This window comes from Siniperca chuatsi, linkage group LG17 (genome assembly GCF_020085105.1).
Source record: "Siniperca chuatsi isolate FFG_IHB_CAS linkage group LG17, ASM2008510v1, whole genome shotgun sequence".
Taxonomy (NCBI): Eukaryota; Metazoa; Chordata; class Actinopteri; order Centrarchiformes; family Sinipercidae; genus Siniperca; species Siniperca chuatsi.
The window spans coordinates 26184260-26196589 of record NC_058058.1 but is presented as its reverse complement, the minus strand read 5'-3'; the positions used below and the strand labels follow the sequence as shown (position 1 = coordinate 26196589).

Genomic DNA, 12330 nt, shown 5'->3' with positions numbered 1-12330 from the left:
ACAAACATTTCCCCCTCTTTCACCGTTTATTTAGCTTGTTACGAGCCACAGCGAGCAGATCGAACACACACACCAGCTGAGCTCCAGCACTGGTCTGTAGTGGGGAATGCAGGGATGGAATTGGCTCTCTAATCCCCCCCCCCGTTTAAAAAGTTGGACTAAATCCTCACTGGCTATGAGCAGCTCTCAGTCACCAGGAGAAATACCCTGTACACCTAATACTGCAGCTTATGACTGAAATACTGTGGAAAATCTGTGTATGCAGTGTGTGCGTGTGTGTGTGTGTGCGTGTGTGTGTGTCGTCAAGCAGGATGAGTTGTGGATCAAGCAGGCGATGTGATGTTCAACCCAGGAAATCACAGATGTTACCAAATAAAGGCAGCTGTTTCTGTATGGATTAGTAATATGTCTCACTTGAAATCACTGATTTATCGATCAAAGGCACAGCTTTATATTGCAGGAACAAGCATGTAATGTGCATAATATGTGAGGTTTATATTTCCAGTAGAGAGTTGGTTCATTTCATAGCAGATGCGACTGCCAAAACATGAAGCACGACTACTGTAAACCATGTGGTGAAGAAATCTCAAATAGTGGTAGGAGCCTTTATTTTCCTCAAATGCAGAGAGGCCTTTATTTGGGCTTATATTATTATATTATTTTCCTGTTTTTAAAAGTATATATATATATATATATATATATATATATATATATATATATATATATATATATATATATGTTGTTTTTGGTATTTTTACATTTTATATTTTTATTTATTACTGTTATTTAAGATACATATGTTAAAAAAATGCAAAAGACCATATTGCGATCTATTTCCATGTATATTTGTATAGATATATGTGCTAATGTCAATGTGCTCAATTAAAATAACATTTGACAAATATGTGTAAATGTTGGTTTAGAACCTGCCTTTCACTATGAGAAGCAGCCTTGGGGTTAGCTTCACCATCATGTACATTTCTCTTTGATTTACCCGTTTCATTTAACATTTTGAACACTGGCCTTACACTTCAGGCCAATTTGCTTGCCAGGCCACTTTTTATTCTAAGACAAGATGCGATTAGATGAAAAGTAACCAATGAGATCACAAAAGGAAATAGGGATAAAGGGAGGCAGTTGCACACAGCATGACTTTACAGCATTGACATGTAAAACAATCAGCACTAGAGGACACAGTGGAGACTCTCACCATCATCCAGTCTTAATTCAGATCGAATTTTTGCAGAGAAAAATGCATTTCTTACCAGAAACGTTGACACCCCCCCCCCCCAGGAGCAGTTGTGTCGAGTAATAACAGAGCGTGGCGAATTCCATTTAAGGTTAAATCTAGCATTTTAAATCCACTTTCATTTGTAAGCCTGCTGCTTTTCCTGCCCTGCCATGAGTGTGAGTCATTTCCAGCTAATCTGCATTCCTCTCTCTCCCAAGTTGTATATTAGACACTGTGTGAGTGTAAGTGTAAGTTCAAACCCTGCCTTTTCCATCAGTCTGAGGATGTCAGCTGGCTGCTGTCCTCTGTGATTAATGATACACAGCGTCAGGCTGAAAGGCACACTGCGAGGACAATCAGCATTTTAAATGGACATTATTCCTACAAAAGCCCTGTCGTGCTGCTGGACAACAAGCAAAGTCTTGACACAGTCAAAGTCAACCTGTGCACTTTTTGTTCAAATATCAGTGCTTGTTTTTGGAGTGAGAGCCCTACAAATGGGGAGTTCAGAAACATGGATGGTGTTGCAAATGGGTTTTATTCTGATCCTCCTGCGATGTTGAGCAATGGTGACCTACAATGTGAAGGGGACTTTTTCCAAATATATGAGGTTACAGAGGAGGTAACACACTCCTGCAGTCATGTAGAGACAGCAGCAGGGATTTAACACTAAAGCCATCTACATACACTTTCTTCACTGTGTTGCTCTGCTGGCAGTAGAGTATAAGGATGGTAATGTCAGTAAGTCAGTCATTGAGGTTGTCTAGTCATCTGTCCAACTTTGGTTCAAAGCAAGACATCTCAATACACTACTGGCAAGATTGTCTGTTTACTGTGGATATTCATGGTTTCCAGAGGATAGAGCCTAATATTTTGGGACCCCCTGACCAAAATTTCCCTTTGACCAACACTCTAAAACCACCTTCACCCTGCTTTTACACCAAGTACACAAGTGTTACATTGTTATGTTCAATGAGGATTGCAGCTGTCCTGACCAGCTAGCGGCATGCCCTGTCCTGTTTTCCAGCAGGTTATGTGTCCAAAGCTCTACTAATTTGATCTTTGAGCCTCAAATATTTTGACTTTCATAACATGCGCCCAATGGCATTAAGGCATTGACAATAGGCAGAAGTTGATTGTGTGCATCTCTGAATTTCCAGAGCACTGAGTGCACCAGTACTTGGGTAAATCTTGAGAAAACTTCAGATAGGGTGGGGATACCAAGTTAAAATATTAATGGGTTCAAAATGATTCAAACTCAGTTGTACAACATTTGCTTCCAATCATCTCTTAAGGCATAATTGTTTATACCTGTCCCAAACGGCCACACTTGAAAGCGGGGTGAAAAGCTTGCTGTCATCCTGGCATTCTGTTGCCAGTCTGCAAGAATTCTTTTTTATTTTTGTTTTTGTAGTCTCAGTACAATGAATTGTACAAATGGGGATAATGGCGCACACTTTCAGATTCTCCTCAAAACCATTTATGGCATTGCACTCGCTTGAGAGAGTTCCTAAGTCCAAACCCTGCCTACTTTCACACCTACTCATACCTTGTCAATCACACGTAAAGTGGGCAGTATGAAAGACAAGTTAGTCTTATTAAGGTCCATTCCTAACATGTAAGCGGTATCAGTGTACTGTTACTTCCATGAGGGGTTGTTACAGGGAATAAACATAAATTAATGTTTTTTTTTCATCTGGTGATATTGGTGATTTTGAAATCTAGTAATACTCATAAAACATTTGCACTTTTATTCATTTAACACCTCACTGGACAATGTATTTGGTTTCAAATGTCCCTCACATCTGCGGTTTGTCTTATTTGTAGGTCATTTTGGTGCTTTTTCTGTGACATCTTGTCACAATGACAGCCTGTCTACAATCGTGTAACCAGTACATACCCCACTGCCCCCAGACATTCATGCCAGGAGCCCAAAGCCTCTGAAAAGGATGGGTGACTTTTTAACAGGTCTGCTGTATGCCATACCTCGACAGGGTCCTTTGATACAATGGTGTTGCGTGGCCACTCAGTCAGTTCAGAGCCACTGAAGTGAGCACAGATCTGATATGGAATTAAAGAGCCAATTAGTCCTCAGGTAACGGATAACAGCTCACGTTCCACTGCTGCTCTGCCTTGATGACGCGGAGAGAGAAAGACAGACATGGTATGAAATCCTGAGCGTGGCGTTCACTTAGCAGCTTCCACCCTCTGGCTTCAGACACAGGCCTTTGATTTTCCCATTAGCAGCCAACATAGAGGAACCACTGTCTAAACCTACCTGGCTTTTGATGTTCAAAAATGAAGAGTTGAGATAGCGTTAGCCCCTCCTCCCCTCCCCTCACACAGGGGCTTCAGTCAGCCTGATTATGGCTAATCTCAGGCTAGCTGCTGTTCATGTACAGCTGAGTTTACCCAGAATCCACATTAATGTTGTGTGGCGGCTCTCATATCCACTTGTCCTGGTCTCTCAGAGGCTCCTGCAGCACTGAGATGCAAGTGAGCACTTGGTTGGCTTCATTGGAATGAAAATGAACTCCCCCCACAGTAGTGTGTTTAAGAAGTACAGCTGGACAGCATGCTTTGAATATGAAGCAGCTGGTGTGAATTTAATTGGAATAGAATGATAATGCCGGCTAAAAGCCATTGATTGGCTGTTACTTTGATTTTATAAAAAAAAGCAGTGGGAATACTTTTAATTTACGACTTCTTGGATTTGAGAATGTGTATCTCCAGAGTTTTCATTATTATGAAATCATTTCACTTCATTTCTTGTATTTATACCAGTCTTCTTATAATAATTACTTCTTTGCACATGTCGAAAGCAGTGAACAACATGGTGCTGTTTCATCTTTATTAGAATATTTATGACAACATAAATATTCTAATAAAGATCATTCATGAGCAGACAAGTATGAACAATATCAGCACTAGAACTCAAGCCACTTATTTTGGTACCAAATTTAAATGAATTTAAATGATCTGAACAGGACAATTAATGCAGTGTTTTGTGCTGACAAAACAAAGTTCTCCTCATGAATGAATACATTATATTTCTATTTATCGTTAGACCTGAGACAAAGAGTCTACAGCCTCTGTAGTGGTTCTGTGAAGCTGTACTGAGGCACAGCAATGATAATGCTAACATGCTGATGTTTCACAGGTATACTGCTTAACGCATTCACCATCGTAGGCAACTGTGGCCTGAACCCCAAATTCAGGGGCTGTTCCCTCAGTGTGTGTGTGTGTGAATGATTAGTTTCTTTGAACTGATTAGCAGTTGGCACCTGCCATCAGTGTGTGAATGGGGTGAATGTGATATGTAGTTAAAGCGCTTTGAGTAGTCAGAAAGCCTAGAAAGGCGCTATGTAAGTACAGTCCATTTACCATCTTAGTTTAGCATGCTGTGTTAGCATGCTTACATTTGCTAATTAGCACTAAACACAAAGTACACCTGAAGCTGATGGGCATGTAATTAGTTTTGTTAGTATTTAGTCATAAACCAAAGTACTGGTCAAAAGTTAACCAAAGTGGGATTCACCAAAGTTTTTAGAATCCATGAATGCCTGTACCACATTTCAAGACATCCAATGGTTATAGAGACATTACACTCAAAACCACAAATGTCAATGGCACCTGAGGAAAAGTAGAGGATCACTGAAGTCAGTAGGATTCATCTATGAATATATGTACCAAATTTCATAATCCAACTAATAGTTGTTGAGACATTTCAGTCTGGACCAAAGTGGTGGACTAACCAACCAACCAAGCGACAGACTGATATTGCCATCCCTATAGCCTAATCCAATCCCTACACTAGCATAGCTAAAAAAAACTATTACTTATTGAATGTTACGTAGCCCCTTAAGGGACATGAACAAAAAGCTTTTTTTTCCCACAAGTTTCTGCTGCACACGATAAACTATCTGGTACACACCAAATAGTTTCATGTGCATACCTGATCATTTCGGGTGTGGACCTGATAGTTTCCTGTCCACACCATAAATTCGTGGACACCTGCTCTTGTCCCCTTAGGAGCTTTGTAGAATGCTCTATGCTATAATCAGTTTTGATCAGTACAGTATCATCTTCAGTTGAAGAAGTATGTTTTTAACTTGTTTTTTAAAAGTTAATGAAGTGACAGAGCTGCCAACATTGCTGGTTGACTCATAAGAAATATAAGACCAAAGTGAACTAATGCTACTGTTGTCAAGATAAAGTTATCAGTTTTATTTGTTTTGCAGTTTTGTCATATCTGGTAAAGCCATTTGTTCTTATCTGCCTTTTGCAAAAATAATCATTCTGTGATGGTAAGAGGGGTTTTTTTTCTTTCAAATATAACTGTGGCTAATCCACACAGGCCTGTAGTTATGGTGGATGCTGATAGCAGTCACACACTGCATTTTCAATCATGAATTACTCCAGTCTGCTCCCCAGGCCACATTTAGCTTTTAATTGTCAGCCTTGTGCCCAGGTTGAATCAGACTTGTCTTGGTTTCTGACACTTTTGTATGTTGGCTCCACTTATTCCTGCCTAACAAGATTATATGAATTCAAATGCATTCCTTAGGATGTTGAAGGGTGTAGAAAAGAGTTCCAACACGTCTGCATATCTTAATGATCCCTAAAACCCCCCTTAAAGCATTTGGAAAGACGTATAATGTTTATAAGTACAAAATATTGAGTACTGGAACTGGAACCCCTAAATGAAACAGAGCCATTATTAATGATAATATTTATGTCAATGCTTTTCTTGCTATGACAAGTCAAAAATTCAGGTGTCTATTCTCTGTAAGCTGTTTCATTTCATCATTGAATTATAAAGCAGACAAATGCAGGGACAAAAATCACTGCTGCATCAACTTGAAAATTGCGGAAAAAGCAGACACAGAACAAAATTAGCATTCATTATGAGTCGTGTTTGTGTCCACCTAATTAATCTAAATCCAATATTACCCCTCCTTTTAGCTGTTTTGTTCTGTCTCCGCCAATTTTAAGACAAATATTTGGCTCCTTAGCTTGCCAGATGCTCCACTATGTTCACCAGCTAGTCGCTAACCCACTACAGTGGGTTTATCGGAGCTTTTTCACTGAAAACAGCTGCCTGCTGCTGCTGGAAACAAGGTTGATGAGAGCTTGGATATGCTATGTTAATGTCATACTTTACTGCTACATCTGCAATATGTCTCAATAGGGACCTCAAAGCATGTTTCTTGCCTTGGGGCTCCCTAACAGATTAAGCTGGTCATGCTCAAGTAATCATAGTAATCACATATATAATAATTATCAGAATAGCACTTGATTATGAAAACAATCAATAGTTGCAACCCTCAATGTCACCTCATGACCCGAAAATCAATGACAGTAGCAAACCAAAAAGCATTTCTGAAATGCAATTACAGGCAGCCAATACAAAGAGCTGTGACCCTGTAACTACTTTTTTTTTGTCTCAGCTGAGTTGTTTATGCCTTCAGCTCTTAAATCATATTGATTACAGCTTGTCATAGGTTTGAGATGAGGTCCTCTGGTATCAGTGGAAGCAAAAATGGTGGTTTATTGTATTATGGGTTTAATTTGATTTCAGGCAACAACTCTGCATAGAAATGAGATGGGGTTGCACTCCTGTGGCTCTCTTTCACTACCTGATTGCTGTTACTCTCCATCATATACGTAGACCGCAGGTCAGCTCCAGCACACTCTCAATTCAGCTCTCAGCATCTCAGAGAAGAACAAACTTCATTATGTTTGTAAGAGCCAATCAAATAAAGCACCATACTGGTCTCCATCCTATTGATGAATATATATTTTGCATGGCTCAAGGTCTGAGAAGTCTGGGGTTTGCGGAGGAGGGTCATTTCAAATAAACTAACATTATCAGCCAACATTCTGATAATGATGATTAGACACTGTTACATCCTAAATACCTAAATATCTTACTGATATAATTTCAAAAATCTTCCCTATTAATTTTTAGGAGAATAATGTAAACCAACTTTTTTAAAGCTGCTGTCACAGGATGGGAAGCATAAATCATGGTCATTTAAAAAAATGAAACTATATCAGTGACTGGTCAGCACACGCTGACACTCTTCACAGGAAGGGACAGAGCTGGCTCTATTACCTGAGGAGGCTGGGGTCCTTCAATATCTGTAGGAAGCTACTGCTGATGTTTTACGTCAGATTTCGCCTTCTATGCTGTGGTATGCTGGGGAGGCAGCATTAAGCAGAGGGACACTATGCAGCTGGACAGGCTGGTGAGGAGAGCTGGCTCTGTGGTTGGTAGCTGGATTCCCTAATGTCAGTGGCAGAGAGAAGGACCCTAAATAAACTGTTGTCCATCATGGACAATGCCCGACACCCTCTGCACAGCACATTCACTATAGGTGGAGGAGTATGTTCAGCAGACTGCTGTCTCAGTCTTGCTCAACAGACAGACTGAGGAAGTCTTTTGTCCCCCAGGCCATACAGCTATACAACTTCTCCCAGTGATGGCAGGGTGAAATTGAATGCCCACCTGCATTCTGTCATTGGGCTGCTGGACTGTTACTGGCTATGTCAGCCTCATGCACAATTTGCATTTGTATTTGTTTATATATTTATCTTCAATTTGTATTTTACATTATCCACAGTAATCATTATTCTTGCACTGTTTTTACTTTTTAATCACCTTTCATTTTCACTACCTGCATTGTTAAGCACCTTATATTTCCATATACTCTATCATAGTGACAGCTCTCTGTAATAGTTCTGGTGGCTAGACTATATTCTTATATTCTTGTGTGTATTGGTGTTTTGTATGTGTCGTTGAAGCTACTGCATGCCTAAATTTCCCTCGGAATCAATAATCTATCTATAATTTTAAAAAAAAGCTAATCGGAAGCAACTGGAAATATCATTAGTGAATGTAGAAAGAGGTTTTGTTATACAAGTAAAATTTAAGAGCACCAGAGTGGGTGAGTATGACATGACTCTGTTGTACTGATAGAATAAGTGCTGTGGAAATGTACATTATAGAGATGTCCCAAGCCGATCATAGGGATCGGTGTCAGGGCCGATGTGAGCACATTTTAATGGATTGGCATTGACTAAAATATACCCGATCAAACACCAATACTTACTGTGCGCTACTGTTTTTTGTCCACCTCAGCCTGCTGGTGTTGAAATTGCATGGAATGATGTCATGAATTTTCTGAATTTGTACACTTCTTCTGCATATGAAACTGAGTCACATAGGTTTTTAAATATTTGAATGAGGTGTGCAGAGATTTGTATCTTGAAATGAAAGTGAGTGTGGTTTGGACCAGCCGTTATCAATCAGCTAAACAGTGTCCCTACTCACATGTCTTATTTAGAGAAGCGCATGTGTTGAGTGAGGGGAAAACACAATATCCCTACTGTACAGAACCGACTTTTGAATTATACTAATGCTATATTAGAAATCAAAATAATTACACTAATCCCACAGCAAAGTGTTTGAACAACACGGTGTGTGTGTGTGTGTGTGTGTGTGTGTGTGTGTAGCTGACAGCTGGCTACTTCTGAGTTCAGCTCAGATGTTAGGGGACTACTATGAAACACTCCAGTAATAGCTTACTGAAACGTTCAAAAGGAACACATATTAGTTTAAACTGTGCTCTATTGTGTTGTAGTCTTGCTTTGTTGTTGTTCTTTCCAGAGATTCAAATAAAAAGACGAGAGCAAAAAAAAACAACCCAAAAATAATGGGAAGAAGAACTTAATACTGAGCGTCCTCGTGATGACTTTATTTAGACTTTCATTCATCTTTAATTTGTTTAAGACTCAGTCATACAATTTAAAGGTCCAGTGTGTAACATTTAGGAGGAGCTATTGGCAGAAATGGAATGTGATATTATAAGTATAAGTAATATAGTATATTATATATATAATTATTAGTATATTTTCATTAGTGTAAAATCACATGAAAATAAGAATCGATGTGTTTTCATTACCTTAGAATAAGCCATTTTTATCTACACAAGCACAGGTCCCCCTCCACAGAGGTCGCCATGTTGCTCCATCATGTTTCTACAGTAGCCCAGAACAGACAAACCAAACACTGGCTCTAGATAGGGACATTCATGTTTTTTTTGGAAGGGGAGGATGATGTGAGTGGTATTCAAATGGTTGCAAACTGCAATCTTCACCACTAGATCCTACACACTGGACCTTTAAGATTCAATTGGATACTGATTCTAGAAGTGACTGATGTAAGCAAACAGCATCTTACCTTAAATATATGTTCTGGTCTTGTTCTAAGTTAACTAATTTCTGGAAATTGATATTTATTGTAAGACTTGAAAAATCTGAACTTATCCACCAGCTGAAATCTGTGGTAGTAAACACACACACCAACAAATAGTTCACAAAGGTTAGGGTATTGAGTTGTAGGTGAGCACAATTTTTTAATTTATCCTTTATTTTAGCAGGGAGGACCCACTGAGACAGAGGTCTCGTTTCCAGGGGGGCCCTGTGACAAAAAGGGAATAAAATTTACACATAAATACACAGTTATACACATTTACATATACATTTATATATATACATATACACATATGCATACATGTAAGCCCATACCCTTACCCCTACCCGTATGAGCACACTTAAAAACAGTTACAAGTATTTTTTTCGGGTATCTCAGTCACTAGCTCTTTGAAAACGCCATATGATACTAAAGAGGACAGCTTAGCTTTAGTTAACAGAAGTTATCTCATTACACTTTTCCGATAGAGCAGGTCTAGACCATACTCTTTATACAATTATTTACAGAGACCCAACAATTCCCACCAAGAGCAAGCACTTGGCGACAATGGCAAGGAAAAACTTCCTTTTAAGAGGAAGAAACCTCGAGCAGAACCAGACTCAGGGTGGACGGCCCTGAATCTGCTGCTGCCAATTGGGTTGAGAGAGAGAGAGAGAGAGCAGGAGGAAAGAGAGCATACAGTAGCACAATGCAAATTCCACATAGAATTATTAATAATAATGTAATGGTAGTGGTAATATTGCAGCCGAGAAGTAACAAATGCTAAATGGACTAGTTTTTTTTTTGTCATTTTGAGACAGGATGTACCTGATTTTTGCATGTTATGTAGGTGAAAAAACGCAGTCCTTGAAGTTTGTTTTACGTGGGAGATAAGGACATATCCTGTTCAAAGATCAATTGGTTATAACAATGAAAGTTCTTCCTAATAATATTGCCTAAAAGAAGCATATATAAGGTGAATAGAAATGGTCCAAGCACAGAACCTCGCAGACCTCTGTGACTAACTTTGGCTTGCATGGAGGATTCATCATTAATATGTACAAACTGAGATTGATCTTATAAATTAGACAGCTTAGTGTTGTTCCTTTAATGTCAATTAAATGTTCCAGTCTCTGTAATAGGATGTGATGCAGGAATGCAGCACTAAGATCTAACAAGACAAGTAGAGAGAAGAGAGAAGTTCTCTGGTCATTTGTAATTTTCACCAATGCTGTCCCCCACTCTAAATCCCGACTGAAAATCCTCAAATAAACCATTGTTATGTAGAAAGTCACACAACTGATTGGCGACTGCTTTCTCAAGGAGCTTAGCGAGAAAGATAAGGTTAGATATAGGTCTTTAGTTGGCTATAACCCCTGGATCTAGAGTGGGCTTTTTAAGTTTAATTTAATTACAGCTACTTTAAAGGATTTTGGTACATAGCCTGTTAATAAACACAGACTGATCATATCCAGTAAAGAAGTGCTAAGGTTTTTTAAGCAGCCTAGTTGGGATGGGGTCTACAAGACAGGTTGATGGCTTAGATGAATTAATTCATTGAAGTTAGTTGGAGAAGGTCGATGTGAGAAAAGTAGTCTAAATATATATCCGGTTTTATAGCTGTTTCAAAGGTTCCTGTCTTTAAGGATACATTGTCAATTTGGGAGGGACTGAAATTAGCATAGGAGTCCTCTGTTATATTTAAATGCCGATGGAATCACTTACTTGGTACCCGTCACCCATGACAAAACGCAGAGCGCCATGATATATAGCGCCCAGTGGCTTCAGACAGAGACCGGTGCATGTGTATATAGTGTATCTCCATTGTCCAAGACTGGCAATATTATAGCCTGCACACTCTTATTTTCTATTGAACAAAGTTAGGCAGAATTATTCCTATACAGAACAATTCTAGGCTTAAGTTAGCTAGATAAATTTGAGATGTGTGACCTAAAGTACAGATTGTGATCTAGCCACATACCCAGGTACTAGTACTGTTGGAAACATTTATTGTCTACATTGTTTAAGGTGGACAAGTGTACATCAATAGGATCATTGTTCTGTCTTGGGAATATCATATACTTTGTCTTACTGGCATTCAGTACCAGTTTAAGACCAGCCAGAGCTCGTTCGATTGAGTTATAAGCAGTCTCTAAATACGAGAGAGCTTGTCTGTTTGAAGGCACTGAGTAGTATTGTATCGTCAGCATAAAGATGAACTTGACAGTTTTCTAATTCCATGGAAATATCATTTATATACAAGGTAAACAGTAGAGGTCCCTGGGGTACTCCTTTGTTGGCCACCAGGAAGGGTGACTTCAGCTCATCTGCTACTATTGCTTGAGTTCTATTAGTTAATTTAATTTTGGAACCAATTGCAAGTAATCTCAACTAGACAACTAATGCTAGTAAAACTGAGTGGTCAACCATATCAAAGGCCTTGAATAGGTCAATGAAGAGGACTGCACATTTTTGCCTGTTGTCAATAGTATTTACAATATCATTTATATTGGCTGTGGCCAGAACTGAACCCAGATTGGTGGAGGGTAAGAGTGTTATTAATAGATAGGAAAGTGCACAGTTGCCAATGACTCGAGCACCTTTGCCAAACAGGAAAGTTTAGAGATTGGTAATATTAATAATATATTGGTAATATAACTATTTACTTCACTGGAGTCACCCCCTTTTAAATAGCGGTAAAACATGTGCTGTGTTCCAAACATTCGGAATAGCCCCAGTAAAAAGTGAAGATTAAAAATATGAGCTACTGTTTGTTTTTGATTATTTTTGGGGCTTTTGCCTTTATTTGATAGGAACAGCTGAAGAGAGACAGGAAATGTGG

At 39.0% G+C, this 12330-nt stretch overlaps 1 protein-coding gene across 1 annotated transcript in view; it reads left to right on the top strand.

Annotated features, from left to right (window-relative positions):
* The window catches only part of nxph1 (neurexophilin 1), a 54549-nt gene that overhangs the window by 17725 nt on the left and 24494 nt on the right, over positions 1–12330 (top strand). The window lies entirely within an intron of this gene.